Consider the following 25,000-nt stretch of genomic DNA (forward strand, 5'->3'; position numbering starts at 1 on the left):
CACACACACACACACACACACACATACGTTATATATATATATAACACTTATCTATCATTTAAAAAGATTTCCCTTTAGGGGACCTGTTTTTCGGCTCTCTAACGGTATGGTCCCCATACCGTCAGAAGTCCCCTAAAGGTGACTGTGTAAACAGAGCGATATCCCCATTAAGTAAGCATTTTCAAAATACACACACACACACACACACACACACACACACAGACGCAGGAGTGTATGTGATGCAGATGTCTAGTGACAGCTCGCTGCCGGGGGTCATCTAGAAGCAGCTGCCTGAGGAACAAGGGGCAGCACACACACACCAATGGCCATTAAGAGGGATGTCATCACGTGTACGCCGATATAGTTCTCGTCACGATTTTCCCAACAGTGCCAAAAAAATGGTGAAAAAATGGGATATCAAGGTACATTTTTATTGTATTCCATATAAATGGTTGTGTGGATTATGTCAATGCGGGATTTGTAATCACTGCTGTGTTGGAATTCCTAATAATATTCATACCGTTGTTGATATTATTCATTTTTTGATTGACTACTTTTGGATCGTTTTGTGTCATGTTTGTGTGTCTTCTCAATTGCTCGGTTGACTCTTAGTCTGAATGATTTGGTTTTGGAATTGGATTATTTTGGTATTGTTGTGTATTTATGTTCTTGGATTGATTAAAAAAATACACACAAAATTAAAAAAAGTCAATTTTGAAAAAATTCAGTTGAGTTCACTTTCAGTGGGCAAAAGGTAAAACCCTGGGGAAGAAGATGAGTAAAAAGATACAATCTAGACTGGGCTCCTAAGGGGGGCCCAATCTGGAGTGGGAAAAAAAAAAAACCTTCATGCAAAAGCACACATAAACACGTTACATTTAATGATGACAAACTCGCGACAGAGGGGCAGGGAGTTGGGGCCCTGGAAGGCGACTGCTGCTTCGAACCATTGCATTTTGACCACCACCCGAGGGGAAAATGCAATGGTGAAGGCATAGGGATTGGGGGGTGCTGTATGCCCAATTGTCTTGGGTGTGATGATGTAATGTTTTTTATTCTGAGGCCGGACTAAAAGTTTTACTGCAGGTGTCGTCGTTGAGGAGGGAGGGAGGTCAAAGTGTCCATTGTTGAGGTGTCCTCGGGGTGTTTTCAGAACAGCCTGGTCCTGTTTCCACAGCGTCAAGGCCGTCCGAGGAAGTCAAATCGTAGATGAGGATGTTTGTTTTTCCGCGAGCAGACAAAAAAAACAAAACAATGACTTGTCTGTTCTATTCGTCCATGCCGGGTGCTCTCAAATTCAATTCAATTCTCCCTTTCAGCAAGCTTCTCCACCATGTGATCCATCTTGCGATTCAGTTCAGAAATTGTCGCAGTCTGTGTTCCCACAGCCCTGCTCGAACCATCCACTGCGATGAACAGCCTTTGGGCTCCTTGAGTGGCTGCCATCGTCTTACGAACTTGACGATACACCAGAGCTATGCCCACCCCCTACTAGCAAGTGCCCCGCGATCAAGGTTCCAAATAGGTAGATGTCTTCCACGTCCTCGATGGACAGGACTGAGAGGAACATGATTCTCCATTTGTCCCAGGAATCTCTCACGTACCCCGCAGCAATGGTTCCATCAGGGCAGCCAGGCTCCTCCGAACCTCTTTTCCTCGTCGAAAAGATTATGTAGATTGCGTCGAGAGTCCAGCTGATCATATCCATGCCTGGTGTTTAGATTTGAGGACAGTGCACAGAAAGAGGCTTCAAAAAGTTCAGACAAGGCAAAACAAAGGGAGCTAGCTGGGAGAAGAGGGAACGGAAAAAAATGCGACCGCCCGGCCCAAGTTGGCGGCGAGGAGGCGGGGACGGCGACCGAGCGGCGAGGCGGGGCCTGCTGGGAGCGACGCCACGATCGAGTTCAGGTGCATGGATCGCGCACCTGTTAACAAATTGGTGAATCTCCTGTCCCTGTCGTGCGGGTTCCATGGACAACCAAGGAAGGACATTGCTTTTGAGCAGGTTGGACTTGCTTTGTTTTTCAATCAGGCTTGTCTGCAGGTCGGGTCGCTTTTCAGCTCCTCCTCCACAGCTCGCCCTTCGGTCGCTTTTCAGCCGCCCCTGTCGTCATCGTCGTCGCCGTCTTGCTCTCGGTCGCTTCCGCTCCTCATGCACTGCTTCAGGCTTTCCAACTCCTTCTCCCTCACCCTGCTGCCGCCCTTTTATACAGCGAGAGGAGACTCACCGATTGTGTACCGGTGCGCGATCCACGCACCTGAACTCGATCGTGGCGTCGCTCCCGGTACGCCCCGCCTCTCCGCTCGGTCACCGTCCCCGCTTCCTCGCCGCCATCTTCTTTTCCTATTGTTTAACAGTAGGAAAACTTTATTGTGGGTTTAGGTTTGTCCGTCAACATAAAGCAAGTAGCCATTTAACCCTTGGGTGATGTTCATATTGTTGTTACTCAGCCAGCCTTTGTGGGTATGATGGACCCGTTGCATTTTGTGGCTTTTAATGCCTCAAAATCAACCAATATTTTAAGTTGACCTCATCCCAATAAACAACTGTTCAGTTTTTTAACCAAAAAGTGTTTGATTGTGAGGTATTAAGAGCCTCAAAATGCAAGCGGTCCATCAGACCCACAAACGCTGGGTGGGTAACAACAATATGAACGTTGCCGGATTTTTTTTCTTTTTCCAGTTTCTGCATCCCAAAGGGATTCTTCTTTTGTGTTTCTGCACCTGCGGTTCCCACGCAAGGTTGCAACACTGTTTGTCAACACTGTCTGCTCTCATTTTGTCGCACAATTGACCCTCTGATGTCCTGTGTACCGAGTGTAGGTACCCACAAACACTGGCTGAGTAACAACAATACGAACGTGACACAGGGGTTGATCTGTGAGCCTCATCCTTACTTTCTCTTCACTCTTTTAGGGTCTTTCCTCACTTATGTGCACTCCTCCACCCCGCCCTTTGAGGAAGGAACAGGAAGGAGTGATGAGGTAACTGTGGGGGGCGGGGGTGTGGGGTGGGGGGGTGGGGGCGAGACCACCGAACCCCGTGGAGAGTGCTGCTCCATTCCCACACCGCAGGTGACTGCCCTCCATTGCTCTCCACATCCCTTTGCCCTGCCTCCCCCCTTTTCTTGGTCTCTTCTCCTCCTTCCTCCCCATCCAAGTGTGTCTTCCCAGCCATTCATCTTTCCTCCTAATGAACAGTGGCCATCATAGTCTGTCTTTGTTTCTTCATCTCGGTTTAACAGTTAAAGTTGGAGGACTATTTCTAACGAGGAGTAGGTGGGGTAATCGGGCGGACTGGACTGGAAGGACAACAGCAAAGAATGAATCAATCAATCAATGTTTACTGATAAAGCCCTAAATCATGAGTGTCTCAAAGGGCTGCACAGGCCTAGTGGTATTCCAGTTCATTGTGGATCTAACATAATAGTGTGAGAGTCCAGTCCATAGTGGATCTAACATAATATTGTGAGGGTCCAGTCCATAGTGGATCTAACATGATAGTGAGAGAGTCCAGTCCATAGTGGATCTAGCATAATATAGTGAGAGTCCAGTCCATAGTGGATCTAACATGATAGTGAGGGTCCATAGTGGATCCAATATAGTAGTGAGAGTCCAGTCCATAGTGGATCTAGCAAAATAGTAAGATTCCAGTCCATAGTGGATCTAACATAACAGTGAGAGTCCAGTCCATAGTGGATTTAACATAATAGTATGAGAGTACAGTCCATAGTGGATCTAGCATAATATTGTGAAAGTCCAGTCCATAGTGGATCCAACATAATGATAAGAGTCCAGTCCATAGTGGATCTAACATAATAGTATGAGAATACAGTCCATAGTGGATCTAACATAATAGTGAGAGTCCAGTCCATAGTGGACCCAACATAATGATAAGAGTCCAGTCCATAGTGGATCTAACATAATAGTATGAGAGTCCAGTCCATAGTGGATCTAACATAATAGTGAGAGTCCAGTCCATAGTGGATCCAACATAATGATAAGAGTCCAGTCTATAGTGGATCTAACATAATAGTGAGAGATTCCAGTCTATAGTGGATCTAACATGATAGTGTGAGAGTCCAGTCCATAGTGGATCTGACATAATATTGTGAGAGTCCAGTCCATTGTGGATCTAAAATAATAGTGAGAGAGTCCAGTCCACAGTAGATCAAACAGAATAGTGACAGTCCAGTCCATAGTGGATCTAACATAATAGTGTGAGAGTCCAGTCCATAGTGGATCTAACATAATAGTGAAAGTCCAGTCCATAGTGGATCTAACATAATAGTGAGAGATTCCAGTCCACAGTGGATCCAACATAATAGTGAGAGTCCAGTCCATAGTGGATCTAACATATAGTGAGAGTCCAGTCCATAGCGGATTAACATAATAGTGAGAGTTCAGTCCATAGTGGATCTAACATATAGTGAGAGTCCAGTCCATAGCGGATTAACATAATAGTGAGAGTCTAGTCCATAGTGGATCTAACATATTAGTGAGAGAGTCCAGTCCATAGTGGATCTAACATAATAGTGTGAGAGTCCAGTCCATAGTGGATCTAACATAATAGTGAGAGATTCCAGTCCATAGTGGATCCAACATAATAGTGAGAGTTCAGTCCATAGTGGATCTAACATAATAGTGAAAGTCCAGTCCATAGTGGATCTAACATAATAGTGAGAGATTCCAGTCCATAGTGGATCCAACATAATAGTGAGAGTTCAGTCCATAGTGGATCTAACATAATAGTGTGAGAGTCCAGTCCATAGTGGATCTAACATAATAGTGAGAGATTCCAGTCCATAGTGGATCTAACATAATAGTGAGAGTCCAGTCCATAGTGGATCTAACATAATAGCAAGAGTCCAGTCCATAGTGGATCCAATATCGTAGTGAGAGTCCAGTCCATAGTGGATCTAACATAATAGTGAGAGATTCCAGTCCATAATGGGGCCAGCAGGAGACCATCTTGAGTGGAGAAAGGTCAGCAGCACAGAGACGTCCCCATTTGATGCACAGATGAGTGGTCTTTGCACTATGTGCTTCATTATCTGCTGACCCCTCTCCGTCAGTTTACGTGGCCTAACCACTTGGTGGCTGAGTTGCTGTTGTTCCCAAAATCTTCCATTTTCTTTGGATTATTTAGGGGGCCAGCAAATCTAACAACTGGATATGTTGCACAGGTGGCAACCTATGACAGGAAATCGTTGGAAGAGGCCCGTTCTTTCACAAATGTCTGTAGAAACAGTCTCCATGCCTAAGTGCTTGATTTGATACACCGGGCTTAGTGATTAGCACACCTGATTCTCATCATTTGGATGGGTGGCCGAATACTTTCAGCAATATCGTATATGATTATTATTAATTGCTTTCTGTGGTATTGGGTATTGTACTTAACATGTCTCGCTTTCTCCCTCCCTCTGACTCTTTCACTCGCTCGTTTTTGGACCAAACATGAGCTCACCTGGCGGTGAGACATGAGGGTTCGAGTTCCACAATAGACCAGCGTTCTCCTATCATACCGTGTGTGCAAGTGTGTCCGCATTATCGCCCTCCATCTCCTGTTTGGGTTTCAGTGGGTTACACACGGCTGCTGAGCGGGGGTCTGTGTGATTACCATTCATGGTGCTACAATGAGCTCATGTGGTGTGCACACACACACACACACACACACACACACACACACACATTTACCTGAATGTAGACATTGTATGCATGCTCACTCAGTGGGGAGTACCAACCCCGTTTCCATATGAGTTGGGAAATTGTGTTCGATGTAAATATAAACGGAATACAATTATTTGTAAATCCTTTTCAACCCATATTCAGTTGAATATGCTACAAAGACAACATATTTGATGTTCAAACTCAAAAACTAATTAACTTAGAATATCATGGCTGCGACACGTGCCAAAGTAGTTGGGAAAGGGCATGTTCACCACTGTGTTACATCACCTTTTCTTTAAACGACACTCAATAAACGTTTGGGAACTGAGGAAACTAATTGTTGAAGTTTTGAAAGTGGAATTCTTTCCATTCTTGTTTTATGTAGAGCTTCAGTCGTTCAACAGTCCGGGTCTCCGCTGTCGTATTTTACGCTTCGTAATGCGCACACATTTTTGATGGGACAAAGGTCTGGACTGCAGGCGGGCCAGGAAAGTACCCCGCACTCTTTTTTACGAAGCTAGGCCATTGTAATACTTGTGTTGCTGAAATAAGCAGGGGCGTCCATGAAAAAGACGGCGCTTAGATGGCAGCATATGTTGTTCCAAAACCTGAATGTACCTTTCAGCATTAATGGTGCCTTCACAGATGTGTAAGTTACCCATGCCTTGGGCACTAATGCACCCCCATACCATCACACATGCTGGCTTTTCAACTTTGCGTCGATAACAGTCTGAATGGTTCGCTTCCCCTTTGGTCCGGATGACACGATGTTGAATATTTCCAAAACAATTTGAATTGTGGACTCGTCAGACCACAGAACACTTTTCCACTTTGCATCAGTCCATCTTAGATGAGCTCGGGCCCAGAGAAGCCGGCTGCGTTTTTGGGTGTTGTTGATAAATGGCTTTCGCTTTGCCTAGTAGAGCTTTAACTTGCACTTACAGATGTAGCGATCAACTGTATTTAGTAGCATTGGGTTCTGAAGTGTTCCTGAGCCCATGTGGTGATATCCTTTAGAGATTGATGTTGGTTTTTGATACAAGTGCTGTCTGAGGGATCGAAGGTCACGGTCATTCAATGTTGGTTTCCGGCCATGCCGCTTACATGAGTGATTTCTCCAGGTTCTCTGAAACTTTTGATGATATTATGGACCGTAGATGTTGAAATCCCTAAATTTCTTGCAATTGCACTTTGAGAAACGTTGTTCCAAAACCTGTATGTACCTTTCTGCATTAAATGGTGCCTTCACAGATGTGTAAGTTACCCATGCCTTGGGCACTAATGCAACCCCCATACGCACATCACACATGCTGGCTTTTCAACTTTGCGTCGATAACAGTCTGGATGGTTCGCTTCCCCTTTGGTCCGGATGACACGATGTTGAATATTTCCAAAAACAATTTGAATTGTGGACTCGTCAGACCACAGAACACTTTTCCACTTTGCATCAGTCCATCTTAGAGGATCTCGGGCCCAGGATGTTGTTGATAATGGCTTTCGCTTTGCATAGTAGAGCTTTAACTTGCACTTACAGATGTAGCGATCAACTGTATTTAGTGGCATTGGGTTTCTGAGTGTTCCTGAGCCCATGTGGTGATATCCTTTAGAGATTGATGTTGGTTTTTGATACAAGTGCTGTCTGAGGGATCGAAGCTACGGTCATTCAATGTTGGTTTCCGGCCATGCCGCTTACGTGGAGTGATTTCTCCAGATTCTCTGAACCTTTTGATGATATTATGGAGCGTAGATGTTGAAATCCTGAAATGTCTTGCCATTGCACTTGAGAAACGTTGTTCCAAAACCTGTATGTACCTTTCAGCATTAATGGTGCCTTCACAGATGTGTAAGTTACCCATGCCTTAGGCACTAATGCACCCCCATACCATCACAGATGCTGGCTTTCAACTTTGCGTCGATAACAGTCTGGATGGTTCGCTTCCCCTTTGGTCCGGATGACACGATGTTGAATATTTCCAAAAACAATTTGAATTGTGGACTCGTCAGACCACAGAACACTTTTCACTTTGCATCAGTCCATCTTAGATGAGCTCAGGCCAGAGAAGCCGGCTGCGTTTCTGGATGTGTTGATAAATGGCTTTCGCTTTGCATAGTAGAGCTTTAACTTGCACTTACAGATGTAGCGATCAACTGTATTTAGTGACATTGGGTTTCTGAAGTGTTCCTGAGCCCATGTGGTGATATCCTTTAGAGATTGATGTTGGTTTTTGATACCAGTGCTGTCCGAGGGATCGAATGTTGGTTTCCGGCCATACAGCTTCGTGGAGTGATTTCTCCAGATTCTCTGAACCTTTTGATGATATTATGGAGCGTAGATGTTGAAATCCCTAAATTTCTTGCAATTGCACTTTTGAGAAAGGTTGTTCTTAAACTGTTTGACTATTTGCTCACGCAGTTGTGGACAAAGGGGTGTACCTCGCCCCATCCTTTCTTGTGAAAGACTGAGCATTTTTTGGGAAGCTGTTTTTATACCCAATCATGGCACCCACCTGTTCCCAATTAGCCTGCACACCTGTGGGATGTTCCAAATAAGTGTTTGATGAGCACTCCTCAACTTTATCAATATTTATTGCCAGCTTTCCGAACTTCTTTGTCACGTGTATCTGGCATCAAATTCTAAAGTTAATGATTTTTTGCCAAAAAAAAAAATGTTTATCAGTTTGAACATCAAATATGTTGTCTTTGTAGCATATTCAACAGAATATGGGTTGAAAATGACTTACAACCATTTACTCTCTGTAAAGCACCAGTTCCATTGGCAGCTATACAGGCCCAGAGCATAATACTACCACCACCATGCTTGTCGGTAGGAAGAGTGTTCCTGGGATTAAAGGCCTCACCTTTCTCCTCCAAACATATTGCTGGGTATTGTGGCTCATTTTTTGTTTTATCTGACATAAGTCCTTCTGAAGGAAAGTTCTGTGGTCGGATGAAACATAAATTTAGCTAGGATTTATGGTCAGTTAATGGTCAGGATGTGCTCTCCTGACCAAGCACACACGCACACAAAGACAGGAGGTAGAAATAAAACTGGTAGTTTGGCTTCTCATTTATTTTTTTGACCGAGGTTCTTCCGGGTACTGCAGTCCTGTATAAGGACATTCGCTCCTAATAAAGCAAATTTTGGTTCAGTGAAGCGTCTCCGACGTTTCGTTTAATCCGGCCACACTGCCGTGTCTTTACAAGACTAGAAATACACATCGCGTGTATTGTATCGACTGGGACAATGAAAAAGGAGAATTACCTCCAAATTCTTCCGGACGACCCAAAATCATCAGCCCGGAGGTTGGGGTGTTCCAACAGGACAATGACCCCAAACACACGTCAAAAGTACTAAAGGAATGGCTAAATCAGGCTAGAATGAAGGTTTTAGAATGGCCTTACCAAAAGTCCTGACTTAAACGTGTGGACAATGCTGAAGAAACAAGTCAATTTCAGAAAACCAACCAATTTAGCTGAACTGCACCAATTTTGTCAAGAGGAGTGGTCAAAAATTCGAGCAGAAGCTTACAAGAAGCTTGTGGATGGCTACCAAAAGCACTTTATTGCAGTAAAATTTGCCAAGGTGTCAGGTTCAAACAAAAAAACAGACAAGAAGCAAGAAATAATCCAGAGACAGAGTTCAATTTTGCTCAATGAGGAGAGATGTTTTGGGCTGTACTCTAGTTACAGATCCAAACTACGCTCTAAAATACAAGCAGAAGCTCGTGGATGGCTACCAAAAGTGCCTTATTGCAGTGAAACTTGCCAAGGTGTCAGGTTCAAACAAAGATGACATATATTAAACAGACAAGAAGCAAGGAATCAAGCAGAGACAGAGTTAAATGGTGCTCAATGAGGAGAGATGTTTTGGGCTGTATTTTCTAGTTACAGATCCAAACTACGCTCTAAAATTCAAGCAGAAGCTTGTGGATGGCTACCAAAAGCGCCTTATTGCAGTGAAACTTGCCAAGGTGTCAGGTTCAAACAAAGATGACATCTATTAAACAGACAAGAAGCAAGGAATCAAGCAGAGACAGAGTTAAATTTTGCTCAATGAGGAGAGATGTTTTGGGCTGTATTTTCTAGTTACAGATCCAAACTACGCTCTAAAATTCAAGCAGAAGCTTGTGGATGGCCACCAAAAGTGCCTTATTGCAGTGAAACTTGCCAAGGTGTCAGGTTCAAACAAAGATGACATGTATTAAACAGACAAGAAGCAAGGAATCATGCAGAGACACAGTTAAATTTTGCTCAATGAGGAGAGATGTTTTGGGCTGTACTCTAGTTGCAGATCCAAACTACGCTCTAAAATTCAAGCAGAAGCTTCTGGATGGCTACCAAAACCGCCTTATTGCAGTTAAACTTGCCAAATTTTAACATTGCTGTATGTATACTTTTGACCCAGCAGATTTGCTCACATTTTCCTAATAAATTCATAAAAGAACCAAACTTTACGAATGTTTTTTTGTGACCTACAAGTATGCGCTCCAATCACTCTAATTGTGTTCCTTGTTTCTTCAAACACTCCCATCACACTGCTTTACTATTTATTTTCCATGTAGTCTGGATTAGAGAATTAGTTTCATGCTCTGGATTTAAATCCACCGGGCAGCAGCTTCTAATATTAATTAGAAAATTAATTTAATTTATTTTTATACTTTTTTTTTTTGCTCAGCATGTGCATCGGTATGAATCCGAGAGGCACATTAAAGGCTTGGGAATCCATTCAATAAAAGCATGTTTTACTCTGTGCAGGGTCACTAGGGCAGGAGCCTATCCCACCTGACACGAAAAGACGACAACACCAGGTGGACTCAGCTGGACCGTGGCTTGAGGCTCGGTTCGCAGGTTTTAAAACCATTTGCAGCTATTTTTATTTGCAGGGGAAGTGAATTAATTAAGTCATATTATGTTTTGCATGTGGCGAATGTTCATATTCATCTTGGACAAAGCAAACCTCCAAGTTTAAGTAAACAGTGGTATTTCAGTTTGAGCATGTAATAAGAGAACCAGCAGTGGAGGTGGTAAGCAGCACCGAGTTCCTGAGGGTGGACATAACTGACATTATTGTTATGTCTTGACTAAGAGGAGGTGACGGAAAACAGACACCAGAGGAGGTATTGTTCGATAATCTATTACATATAGGTTCGCAGCCGAGTGTGAAGCGACCGGAATGAGATTCAGCACCTTCTCTCTCGGAAAAAGGTGGAGTGCCATCTACGGGTTAGGGAGGAGTCCCTGTCCCAAGTGGAGGAGTTCAAGTACCTAAAAGTTTTGTTAACGAGTGGGGGAAGAGTGGATGGTGAGATCGACAGGCGGATCGGTGCGGCGTCTTCAGTAACACTGACGTACCGATCCGTTGTGGTGAAGAAGGAGCTGAGCCGGAAGGCAACGCTCTCAATTTACCGGTCGATCTACGTTCCCATCCTCACCTATGGTCATGAGCTTTGGGTCATGACCGAAAGGATAAGATCACGGGTACAAGCGGCCGAAATTAGTTTCTTTCGCCGGGTTGTGGGTCTCTCCCTTAGAGATAGGGTGAGAAGCTCTGCCATCCGGGAGGAACTCAAAGTAAAGCCGCTGCTCCTCCACATGGAGAGGAGCCAGATGAGGTGGTTCGGGCATCTGGTCAGGATGCCACCCGAACGCCTTCCAAGGGAGGTGTTTAGGGGCACGTCCAACCGGTAGGAGGCCACGGGGAAGACCCAGGACACGTTGGGAAGACTATGTCTCCCGGCTGGCCTGGGAACGCCTCGGGATCCCCGAGAAGAGCTGGACTAAGTGGCTGAGGAGAGGGAAGTCTGGGCTTCCCTGGTTAGGCTGCTGCCCCCGCGAGCCGACCTAGGAATAGCGGAAGAAGATGGATGGATGGATGGATGAATGGATGGATGGATGGATGGATGGATAGTCATTACATATATCATAAGAATAATAAACAATACTGACTAATAATCTAAGAAAATGAGGTGTGACAAAACTCAAGAGTGTGTATGGTGTAAGACCATGTGTAGAATTTAACTGAAGTGTGTGATACCAATAATAATAATAATAATAATAATAGATTAGATTTATATAGCACTTTTCTATGTTAGATACTCAGAGTGCTCACAGTTTCTCATAGTCATTGTCATTGACATCCCACTGGGTTGTGAGTTTTTCATTGCCCTTATGCGGGCTCTTAACCGAGGATGTCGTTGTGGCTTGTGCAGCCCTTTGAGACATTTGTGATTTAGGGCTGTATAAACAAATATTTGATTGATCAGGACTCCTCTTCCTCCTATCCGGGAAATCGTAAAAAGCCGCTGCCTGACCAAGGCTCAGAAAATCTGCAGAGACTCCTCCCACCCCCACCAAGGACTGTTTTCACTGCTGGACTCTAGAAAGAGGTTCTGCAGCCTCCGTAGCAGAACCTCCAGATTCTTTAACAGCTTCTTCCCTCAGACTCTTGAATGCATCATAATACACCCCACAGTTTCCCCTAAAACCGATTAACTGGCTGGAATATAAAGACAGTATAACATACATCCATAAACGTTGATGCATATGCAAAAGTGCAATATATTTATCTGTACAGTAATCTATTTATTCATATCTGCACCTTATTGCTCTTTTATCCTGCACTGCAATGAGCTAATGAAACAAAATGTCGTTTTTATCTGTACAGTGAAGTTCAAATTTGAAGGACAAAAAAAGGAAGTCTAAGTCTAATAAGGCCCCTTAGTTTGATATTCGCAGGTGAATTGGATCAGTTCTTGTAGGAAAGAGGCCCTAATTGGGACTTCAAATGTAAAAGTGATAACCGTCTCCTTAAGAAGAGACTACCTGTATAGCTCAACGCCAACATTGAAGTTATCACTTAAATAATTTTTTTTCCAGACACTTATACACGGATGTGGAGAGGTGGAGCCGGCAGTCCGACAGAGAGGCAGGGCACGCCGTAGCCCGGCCCAAGATGGCGGCGAGGAGGCGGCGACAGCGAGCCAGCGGCGAGGCAGGGCGCACCGGGAGCGAAGCCACAATCAAGATCAGGTGCGTGGATCGTGCACCTAGCGACAATGCAATAATCCTCTCACACGGTTTAAAAGGGCAACGGCTGTGAATGTCAGGGAGAGAGGCGGAGAGATTGGAAGGAGAAAGAGTGCAGCTGACGCAGAGCGAGAGAGGAAGACGACGAGCGGGCGGAGAAGAGGAGCTGAAAAGCGACCTGGACTGAGGTTTTTATTGAAGAAAATAAACAAAGTCAAACTGCTCAAAGCCAATGTCGCTTTCCTGGTGGTCCTGGGAACCCACGAGACGGCGTGAGACTGTTACAACCGACATATCCTTTTATGGTCAGGATGTGCTCTCCTGACCGAGCACACGCAAAGACCGAAGGTAGGAATATAAGACCATTGGTTTGGCTTCTCCAGTTGAGGAGTCCTTCATTTTTTTTGACCTGAACTCCTCCAGGTACTGCAGTCCTGTATAAGGACATTCACATGTAATATTACTTGTTTATTACGTTTCAACTGAACATCAGGTCTCCTTAATAGTGTTCTGGCAGCAACACCCGGAGTACGTGGATGCTTTAGTTACAAAGTCAATAAAATCAAGAGCTCTATACCACCTAAGAAAAACATTGCCAAAAATCAAAGGAGTAGTGTCTAAGGCAGACTTAGAAAGACCCCCTGTTGAAGACCACCGGTCCAAGGTGTTGACGGTACACCCTACAGTGGGGTGAAGTAAGACGAGGCCTGTGATTGATGGAAGACTTGTTGACGCGTACAGCCTGTGCGGTACATGTAAGGCCTTGTTAATAACTGATCAGTCATCTGTAACTGTCACTGCCCTTTGTGAAACTAGCGAACCAGGTGAGGTCAGCTGGAGGCGGGGCTGGAACCTCCAGTGTGCCCTGTATATTATGTTACCATGGAAACCACGGCACACGCTATTCTTGCGCGGAACCACTAAACCCTTTGATAATCAACAGGATACACACAGGCGGATCAATAAGGTGTGGCGCAAGGGAAGACCACGTTTGTGGTCGACAGAAAGTTGAGTGAAAGTTAATCGTTAGGTGGGTGTTGTGGTTCTAGTTGACGTTCAGTCGCGATCAAAAGTTTGCATACACTTGTGAAGAACATAATGTCATGGCTGTCTTGAGTTTCCAATCATTTCTACAACTCTTATTATTTTGTGATAGAGTGATTGGAGCACATACTTGTTGGTCACCAAAAATATTCATGAAGTTTGCTTCTTTTATGAATTTACCATATTTCCTTGAATTGCCGCCGGGTATATAGTATGCCAAACTCGTTTTGCAAAATATTATTTTTATTAGCACATGTCTAGAATTTCCCCTGGGTCAAACTCGTCACGTCACGAGTGACACTTCACCTGTCATCATTTTCAAAATGGAGGAGGCTGATTTCAATCATTTGAAATTGCATAAAGGGAAGAAGATTAAGAGCTATTCAGTAGGATTTAAGGTCCAAGCTATTGAATATGCTAAAAAGAACAGTAAGCAGCTATGTTTTATTAACATACCGTAGCTGCGTGTGTCAAATATGAGTCATTAAATGACTCCCGCCTCCTGGTGGTAGAGGGCGCTAGTGATCCTTCTTGCGACTACTCGGCTACAGAAGAAGTGACAACAAGCAGCAATCGTTTATTTTTTCCTCTCGCTTGCACTTTTAACATGGAGGATTACATATCTAAAATAAAACCGTTTTCTAAACTGGACTTTCAATCGAAGCAGGAGGTAATAAAGGAAGATCTCCATCGAGACGAGAGACTTTTAAAACTGAAGAAAGATAAGGAAGACTTCTATAAACAAGTTATTGATGCTTTTGATCAGAAGGAGCTGCGCATGGACTTCATTTATAAGTAAAGGTAAGACCATAATAACATTTTTTTTTATTTAAATGTGCTTTTCATGATGGTATCCTTACATCACACTCAAATTTATAAGCGCAGCCCTAATTTACCGCATGACTTTGGTAAACGTCGGAGTGAGAAGAGGTTTTAAATTAATTAGCACCCCAGCGGCAATGCAATGAAATACGGCGTGTGGATGGCTACCAAAAGCGCCTTATTGCAGTGAAACTTGCCAAGGTGTCAGGTTCAAACACTGATGATATATTAAACAGACAAGAAGCAAGGAATCATGCAGAGACAGAGTTAAATTTTGCTCAATGAGGAGAGATGTTTTGGGCTGTACTCTAGTTACAGATCCAACTACGCTCCAAAATTCAAGCAGAAGCTTGTGGATGGCTACCAAAAGCACCTTATTGCAGTGAAACCTGCCAAAGTGTCAGGTTCAAACACTGATGACTGTTGTGATCCGGCTTCCAGATCACACATCTCTAGCATGTTTATGTCCTTTTGTATTGTCCTATGTTTTGATCATGTTTTGGACTCTACCGATCCCGTTTGTTAGCGCACTTCCTGGTTTTGTATTGTCACCATGGCAACCTAATTACGCCTCCTGCACAGACTCACTACGCACACCTGTTTTGAATTATTTGTGTTGTATTTAAGACCACCTGCTACCTTAGTTCTTGCTGGCTGTTTCGTTTGCTCACGCAACAAGTTACGATTGCTTATCCTCATTGTTTTCACTCTGCTAAGTTTTAGCTTAGCTTTCCGCGCGCTCGGCTCGCGCTGCTTACGGATTTTTGAACTCTGCCCTTGCTACAAGTAGCATTTAGCTTACCGTGCGGTGGCACGCCTTTTCTTTTCCTTTGTCAAGTGTTTTGTTGTGTTTTATTATTAAATCTGGTTCCTACCTCCACTCCTGCTTGCTCCCGTCTTTGGCATCTTGGGGCCGACACCTGCGCGCATCACAATGCGCCCACCATATCGTAACGATGACATCTATTAAACAGACAAGAAGCAAGGAATCATGCAGAGACACAGTTCAATTTTGCTCAATGAGGAGAGATGTTTTGGGCTGTACTCTAGTTACAGATCCAAATTACGCTCTAAAATTCAACCAGAAGCTTGCGGATGGCTACCAAAAGCGCCTTATTGCAGTGAAAATTGCCAAGGTGTCAGGTTCAAACAAAGATGACATCTATTAAACAGACAAGAAGCAAGGAATCATGCAGAGACAGAGTTCAATTTTGCTCAATGAGGAGAGATGTTTTGGCCTGTACGCTCTAAAATTCAACAGAAGCTTGCCAGAAGCTTGCGGATGGCTACCAAAAGCGCCTTGTTGCGGTGAAACTTGCCAAATTTTAACATTGCTGTATGTATACTTTTGAACCATTTTCAGTAAACCAATAATAAAATTCACAAAATAACCCAAATTCATGAAAGTTTTTTGTGACCAACAACTATGTGCTCCAATCACTCTGTCACACAAAAAAAACAAACAGTTGTTGAAATGATCGGAAGCTCAAGACAGCCATGACATGATATCCTTTACAAGTGTACAGACCGTATTTGTGATTTAATAGAATCAGTTAATAGAATAGAATTTGTGTCAAAGTTCATTTGGGGTTTATTCCCACTGCAAGCCAGACTAACTTGTGACACTTTCTTTGTTGTTGAAGTTTGTTTTTTTGTGTGTGTTTTTCCCCCCCCCACACTGTTCAAATCAGATTATCCGCTGCCACCACACATCAGATGTCTGCGCCGGACTAATTGCGTCGCCACCACATCAGTGCGCTTGCTGATGACTCCGACAACAAGTCCAACGTTGAGCAGTCGAAAAAGAAAACATCAAAACTTTCTACGTGGTAAGTCGCTGCTCCTCCACATGGAGAGGAGCCAGATGAGGTGGTTCGGGCATCTGGTCTGGATGCCACCCAGGTGTTTAGGGTAGTCCGACTGATAGGAGGCCACGGGGAAGACCCAAGACAGGTTGGGAAGACTATGTCGCCCGGCTGGCTTGGGATCCCCCTGGGAGGAGCTGGACGAGGTGGCTGGGGAGAGGAAGTTTGGGGTTTCCCTGCTTAAGCTGCTGACCCCGCGACCCGATCTCGGATCAATCAATCAATCAATCAATGTCTATTTATATAGCCCCAAATCACAAATGTCTCAAAGGACTGCACAAATCATTACGACTACGACATCCTCGGAAGAACCCACAAAAGGGCAAGGAAAACTCACACCCAGTGGGCAGGGAGAATTCACATCCAGTGGGACGCCAGTGACAATGCTGACTATGAGAAACCTTGGAGAGGACCTCAGATGTGGGCAACCCCCCCATCCCCCCTCTAGGTGGACCGAAAGCAATGGATGTCGAGCGGGTCTAACATGTACTGTGAAAGTTCAATCAATAGTGGCTCCAACACAGCCGCGAGAGTTCAGTTCAAAGCGGATCCAAGACAGCAGCGAGAGTCCCGTCACAGGAAACCATCTCGAGCGAGGCGGATCAGCAGCGTAGAGATGTCCCCAACCGATACAGAGGCGAGCGGCCCATCCTGGGTCTCGACTCTGGACAGCCAGTACTTCATCCATGGTCATCGGATCGGACCCCCTCCACAAGGGAGGGGAGGACATAGGAGAAAACAGAAAGAAGCGGCAGATCAACTGGTCTAAAAAGGAGTCTACTTAAAGGCTAGAGTATACAGATGAGTTTTAAAGTGAGACTTAAATGCTTCTACTGAGGTAGCATCTCGAACTGTTACCGGGAGGGCATTCCAGAGTACTGGAGCCCGAACGGAAAACGCTCTATAGCCCGCAGACTTTTCTTGGGCTCTAGGAATCACTAAATAGCCGGAGTCTTTTGAAGGCAGTTCTCTTGCGGGACATATGGTACAATACAATCAGCAAGATAGGATGGAGCTAGACCGTTGTAGTATTTTATACATAAGTAGTAAAACCTTAAAGTCACATCTTAAGTGCACAGGAAGCCAGTGCAGGTGAGCCAGTACAGGTATATATGTATGTATATATGTATATAAAGGTATATACAGTACAGGTATATATGTATGTATATATGTATATAAAGGTATATACAGTACAGGCGTAATGTGATCAAACGTTCTTGTTCTTGTCAAAAGTCTAGCAGCCGCATTTTGTACCAACTGTAATCTTTTAAGGCTAGACATGGGGAGACCCGAAAATAATACGTTACAGTAATCGAGACGAGGCGTAACAAACGCATGGATAATGATCTCGGCGTCTTTAGTGGACAAAATGGAGCGAATTTTTGCGATATTACGGATAAGCGGAAGAAAATGGATGGATGGATGGATATATATGTATTTCACATGTTTTCTGTGTGTAAAACTATAATTATTCTCAGTAAAAATGTATTCAGTGTTCTGGGTTGTCCGGAGCAGATCGATTAGATTTACATGATTCTTTATTTGGAAAAAACTGCTTTGTCGGACCTTTGGAAATTTTAGCCTGGCAAAAACGGTACTTTTGTTTCCAATTGCCTCACCGTTAGGAGTTTTTGGGATACTATAACCCTGACCCATTGGCTACATCTCCATTTAATTATCCCCCCTGGTTTGCAAAGGTCTCAATAAATTATGTTAGATTTGGTGGTCAAATAGCTTGTAAGACATAATTTTGTTTTTTTCCACCGTAGAATTAATCGAATTAAGGACATAAATCATTGAGAAATATGACATAGGCGTTGTGCCTTAACGGGCATAGCTTTGCTACAATAACGGGCACCAAACTGAAGCAAATAAACCAATAAAATAACTCAAGCAAGAGCATTCAATTATATATTTTAATGATATTATAGAGCAGCTGCTGATGTTGTGTTTGATGGAGAAGCAGCTCGAAGAAGATAGCTTGGAAGTCTGCTCTACATGGTATGTATGCTGTATTTTATTATGACATTACCCTATAAAACTATTGCAGTTCTTTGTAGTACATTATGCTGAATTGTGTTCATTGATACACTATTTGTTATTATTATCCATTTTTCCATTTTTTACCGCTTAGTCCCTTTCGGGGTCGCGGGGGGCGCTGGCGCCTATCTCAGCTACAATCTGGCGGAAGGCGGGGTACACCCTGGACAAGTCGCCACCTCATCGCAGGGCCAACACAGATAGACAGACAACACTCACACTCACATTCACACACTAGGGACCATTTAGTGTTGCCAATCAACCTATTATTGTTATTGTAATTATTATTATTATTATTTATTTTGATTTTTTTTTTTCTCATTTAAAAGCATTGTAGTGTTTTTGGAAGTCCTTGCATGGATTATGGTATTTTAATTTGGATTAATTCCCATGGGTGTTGTTGATATGACACACGAGTCGAGATAGGGCACTTTTCACACCTGAATAAATATAATAAAGATTCCTGGTACCTGCAAATAAATATCGATACTGAACATTCATAATTTTCAGTATTTTTGTCTGTGTTCAAATGCGTTAATAAATGTTTAATAATGTTCTAAAAAAATAAATAAATAAACATCTACCACTGAGCTGTGCTGTCCATTTGTTATCTTGATTCCTTACAACATTTGCCATTAAGTTGAATGTGCCAGTCTTGTTTTGTTACGCCCTACAAAGTATTTAAACTAAGTGGCAAGTATTTATGACACACTTGTGAACGTGCATCTTGGTTGTCGTTTTGCTAACCACATCCAGAGGTGTGGTAATTGCCATGTAAAATGCTAATCTTTGCTAATGCTAATCTTTAGCAGATTTCCCAACTTCTTTGTCACGTTTTGCTGGCATCAAACTCTAAAGTTAATGATTATTTGCAAAAAAAAATGTTTATGAGTTTGAACATCAAATATGTTGTCTTTGTAGCATATTTAACTGAATATGAGTTGAAAAGGATTTGCAAATAATTTTTTTCCGTTTATATTTACATCTAACACAATTTCCCAACTCATAGGGAAACAGGGTTTGTATTACTTTTTCATCATTATGAGGGACAACCGGTAGAAAATGAATTATGAATCTACTTGTTCTTTTACTGTTAATATCTGCTTACTTTCTCTTTTAACATGTTCTATCTACACTTCTGTTAATATGTAATAATCACTTATAGTATCAATCCGATACCGAAGTAGTTCTTGGATCCTACATTGGTCATAGTCAAAGTCCTCATGTGTCCAGGGATGTACTTCCTGAGTTTATAAACGTATATACATTAAAAAAAAAAAAACGAAAGAAGATGTGATGCCAAAAAATATCAATGTAGTCAAGATACACTTCTGTACTTGGTATCATTACAGTGAATGTTAGGTGTAGATAAGTTTGGCACTTTTCATAGGCGGTATAGTACCAAATATGATTCATTAGTATCGCGGTACTATACTAATACCGGTATACCGTACAACTAAGTCAATTAATTTCTACTTGAGGTCAGGATCAAAAATAAAGAGACTATTAATGTCAAGTTTTGTTTGAAAAAAAGATCATTATTTTCTCCTTTTTTGCGCTGAACACTGTTTAAAACAAAACAAGAGACTTAGCAGGACTGACTTGGAGCTGGCGGACGGGGGAGGTGATACCTCATCACCGCCCTTCTACCCGACTGCGGTGGAAAGGACACACCGCCTTGGCAGAGGCAATTATTGAATTAGATGAAGAAGCACTCCTTGTGTTTCACACTCTGGCTAATCTTTCAGGAGATAATCCTTGGCCTGTGAATCCTGTATACATGTGTATGTGTGTGTGTGTGTGTGTGTGTGTGTGTGTGTGTTTGTTTCTGGCTATCGACACCCACACACACACACACACACACACACCAACACTGCACACACCAACACTGCACACACTGCATAAGTGTTTGTTTGAATGTGTAGTTCAATTTGTGCGTTTATGTGTTTGTGTGTGTGTGTGTGTTTGTGTGTGTGTGTGTGTGTGGCACTATGGACACACACACACAGAGATTGTTGTAAAACAGCAAATAACCACACACACACACACACACACACACACACACACACACACACACACCAACACTGCACACACTGCATAAATGTTTGTTTGAGTGTGTAGTTCAATTTGTGCGTTTGTGTGTTTGTGTGTGTGTGTGTTTGTGTGTGTGTGTGTGTGTGTGGCACTATGGACACACACAAACAGAAATTGTTGTAAAACAGCAAATAACCACACACACACACACACACCTTATGTAGTTCAATTTATGCGTTTGTGTGTGTATGTGTGTGTGTATGTGTGGCACCATGGACACACACACACAGAGATTGTTGTAAAACAGCAAATAACCACACACACACACACACACACACACACTCACACACACACACACACACACTATATGTAGTTCAATTTATGCGTTTGTGTGTGTGTGTGTGTGTGTGTGTGTGTGTGTGTGGCACTATGGACACACACAAACAGAGATTGTTGTAAAACAGCAAATAACCACACACACACACACACACACACACACACCTTATGTAGTTCAATTTATGTGTTTGTGTGTGTATGTGTGTGTGTGTGTGTTTGTGTGTGGCACCATGGACACACACACACAGAGATTGTTGTAAAACAGCAAATAACCACACACACACACACACACACTCACACACACACACACTATATGTAGTTCAATTTATGCGTTTGTGTGTGTATGTTTGTGTGTGTGTGTGTGTGTGGCACTATGGACACACACACAGAGATTGTTGTAAAACAGCTAATAACCACACACACACACGCACACACACACCAACACTGCACACACTGCATAAATGTGTGTGTGTGTGGTTATTTGCTGTTTTCACTTTCCCTTGCTTCTTCCTCTCTTTTTATTCCATAGCCAGACACACACACACACACACACACTAACAAGTCCTGCATTATTGTGTATGTTTGCATTTATAGTTCAATGTGTGCGTGTTTTTGTGTGTGTGTTCTGGCAATGCGACTTAATGGGGACATCGCTCCGTTTACACACCTTTAGGGGACTTCTGACGGTATGGGGACACAAAAACAGGTCCCCTAAAAGGGAAACCGTTTGATCCCACAATAGGGAAATTTGTGTTACTTTGTTTACGTGTTTCAAATATTGGTAAACGAGAAAATACATTTTCTTGAAAAGTGAAACATTTGTTATCCTGGCATTAATAGTACTATGATTCCGTATGGTATCCATCCTTAGTTAAAACCAATATATTTTTCCACAAACAAAATCTGGTTTAATGATCCTTAGGATGATATTTTCATATTACCTTAAAGTATGATTCGAATTCAGAATGTTCCATCCTTCTATATAAGGTGGTTGGATTTGCAGACAACTTCATCACTGCTAAATAGCAGTTTTCAGTAATGTCACAGAAGATGCAGGATTTGCTTTAACATTTAAGTGGTGAAACTTGCTATAAGAGGACAGCTTTAGTGCTGGATTCTGACGATCATGTCATATTCAATTTGAAGGTTTTTTTTTTTTTTTAATTGTCCTCAGTAGTCACGTACAAACGTGTGTGAACTATGCAAAAATTTTAATTTGGTCCCCAATAACCATATTAACTATTTTTCCCCAGGGTCCCCAGTAAGTATGAACAGCACATTACTTCATCAATCCAGAGATTTAAAGACGTGTATGAGCTAACTGGGCAGTGGCTATTTTACCTCATTTTTTTTATGCCTCCACAACCTGTAGAAAGGGTGGTCCCCACAAGTACCGAACAACAATTTGGTGTGTGTGTGTGTGTGAGCGTGCGTGTGAGTGTGTGTGGTAATGTGCTGTTATTCCATAGCCACACACACACACACACACACACACACACACACACACATACACACACACACACACACACACACAACACACACACACCTATGCACACACCAACAGGTCCTGCATAAATGTGTTTGCTTGCATATGTAGTTCAATTTGTGCATGTTTTGTGTGTGTTTGAATATGTGTGTGTGTGTGTGTGTATCTTTGCTGTTTTCACTTTCACTCGCTTCTTCCTCTCTTATTATTTTATAGCCAGAGACACACACACACACACACACACACCAATGCACACACCAACAGGTCCCGCATAAATGTGTTTGCTTGCATATGTAGTTCAATTCGTGCATGTTTTGTGTGTGTTTGAAAATGTGTGTGTGTGTGTGTGTGTGTGTGTGTGTGTGTGTGTGTGTGTCTTTGCTGTTGTCACTTTCACTCGCTACTTCCTCTGTTATTATTTTATAGCCAGAGACACACACACACACACACACACACACACTCAAACAACACACACACACACAACACACACACACACCTATGCACACACAAACAGGTCCTGCATAAATGTGTTTGCTTGCATATGTAGTTCAATTTGTGCGTGTTTTGTGTGTGTTTGAACATGTGTGTGTGTGTGTCTTTGCTGTTTTCACTTTCACTCGCTTCTTCCTCTCTTATTATTCTATAGCCAGAGACACACACACACACACAGACACACACACACACACACACACACGCACACCAACAGGTGTGTCGTACGGAGATTTAGTCACACAGTGTCAAACTGTACAGGAAGCATTGGTTTACTCCACTTGTGTAAGTGAGTGTGTGAACTTTGCTCGAAGTTCTTTGATGAAAAGTTCTGAAAAGGTTGATCTTGTTGTCGCTGATGTGGATTTAATCCTGCCTGCTGACAGAGCCTCATCCCTGTGCCACTTCCTCAAGTACACACACACGTACACATTATCGTATTTCGTACCTTCTTGAGACCTCTGAAAAAAGCCTACCTCTTTAGGACCACCTTGTCTAGATATATAAAGATTTGTATATACAACATTAATAAAATATACATACAATGCATAAAGTTACTTTAACATAAAATTTTGGGGAATTTCACAAGAAAAAGGTCACAATTTTGCAAGAAAAACTTCGAAATTTGGCGGTATCGTAACAAAAGTCTTCATTTAACTCAATGAAAGTCAACGTTATACAAAATAAACTGAATGCTTCTGCAATGTTATGGCAGAAACTGTAATTGTACTCAATAATAGTCAACATTTTACAAGAAAAGCTGAAAATGTTGGCAATTTTATAAAAAAGAGTCGTAATTTTGCTTCAGAAAAGTCACCATTTTTTTAAATTGTGGCAATATAATAACAATAATCTGAATTTTACCCAGCGAAATTATGACCAAAGTGATAGTTTTACTCCAAAAAATGTCACTGTTTTACAAGAACAACAACAAAACAAATTGGCGATATTGTGATACAAGTCAGAATTGTACATGACAAATGTCACCATTTTGCATTAAAAATGTCATAATTTGACATGAAAAAAGTAATAATTTTACGAAAAAAAAAATTGCGATATCACAGAAACAGAAAGAATATGAGAACGTGTTCCCAATTTTATAAGAAATAAGTCGACACATTGTGAGAGAAAAAAATGCTTTTAGTCAATAATTTGTTTGAAGTTATTTTTTTGTTTATAATTGTTTTTTATTCTTCATTATTTACTTGAAGTTATTACAGCATGTCTCTATATACGTATTTTTTATTTTTTATCATTTAAAAAAGGGGGCACATTTCAATTTCTTACACACACTTGTTATTTCATATGTTGACCAGAGTGAGAGCACTTTTAAAACCGACACACAGTCAATTAAAAAAAAATCCTTCCTTTTTGGGACCACCTTCATTTTGATAGATTTCACCACCAGGGGTGCAAATGAGACATTCTCTCTTAGATGAAAAGGTTTTTCATATTGGGACCATGATTTGTGTCTTAACTTGTTCACAGGTCCTCATATGGTCGGAACTTTTCCTTGTTTAAGTCTTAAGAACGGTAGAAATACAAGAGCACACAAACACACACACACACACACACACACACACACACACACACACACACACACACACACACACACACACACACACACACACACACACACACACACACAGGCCTTGAAATGTGTTTAGTTCTTAATTGGCACATTACAGTGAATTGTAAAAATCAATATGACATTTGTTATGATTGGACTTTTCACACGCAAAAGCTGATTAAAATTTCATTCATTGACAGCCTTGACAAACTTGGGATTCGAGGGAGTGAACTTGGAGTTAGTGGAGTTAGTTATTAAAATGAAGGGCTAAACAAAACATTTTTCTCAATAAAATCATGGGTAAAACCTTTGTTTTTTTTAAAGTGACATTTAAACATTATTCATCAAAATGTAAATATAAGTAAAAATGTATGTTAGTAATTATAATTATTCAGTTTACTTTACAATTGTGATAACGTATTATATATATATATGTATATATATATATATTTATATGTATATATTGACAACAATAATAATATATACATACCATAGAAATATATACATTTTAAACACTTTTAGTTTTTTGGGTTTTTTTTGTTAATGTTTTGTTTGTAATTGGTGTGTAATCTTTATTATTTACTTCAAATTATTACAGTATGTCTCTATATACATTTAT

Source organism: Nerophis ophidion, linkage group LG22 (genome assembly GCF_033978795.1).
Source record: "Nerophis ophidion isolate RoL-2023_Sa linkage group LG22, RoL_Noph_v1.0, whole genome shotgun sequence".
In the NCBI taxonomy this organism is placed as follows: Eukaryota; Metazoa; Chordata; class Actinopteri; order Syngnathiformes; family Syngnathidae; genus Nerophis; species Nerophis ophidion.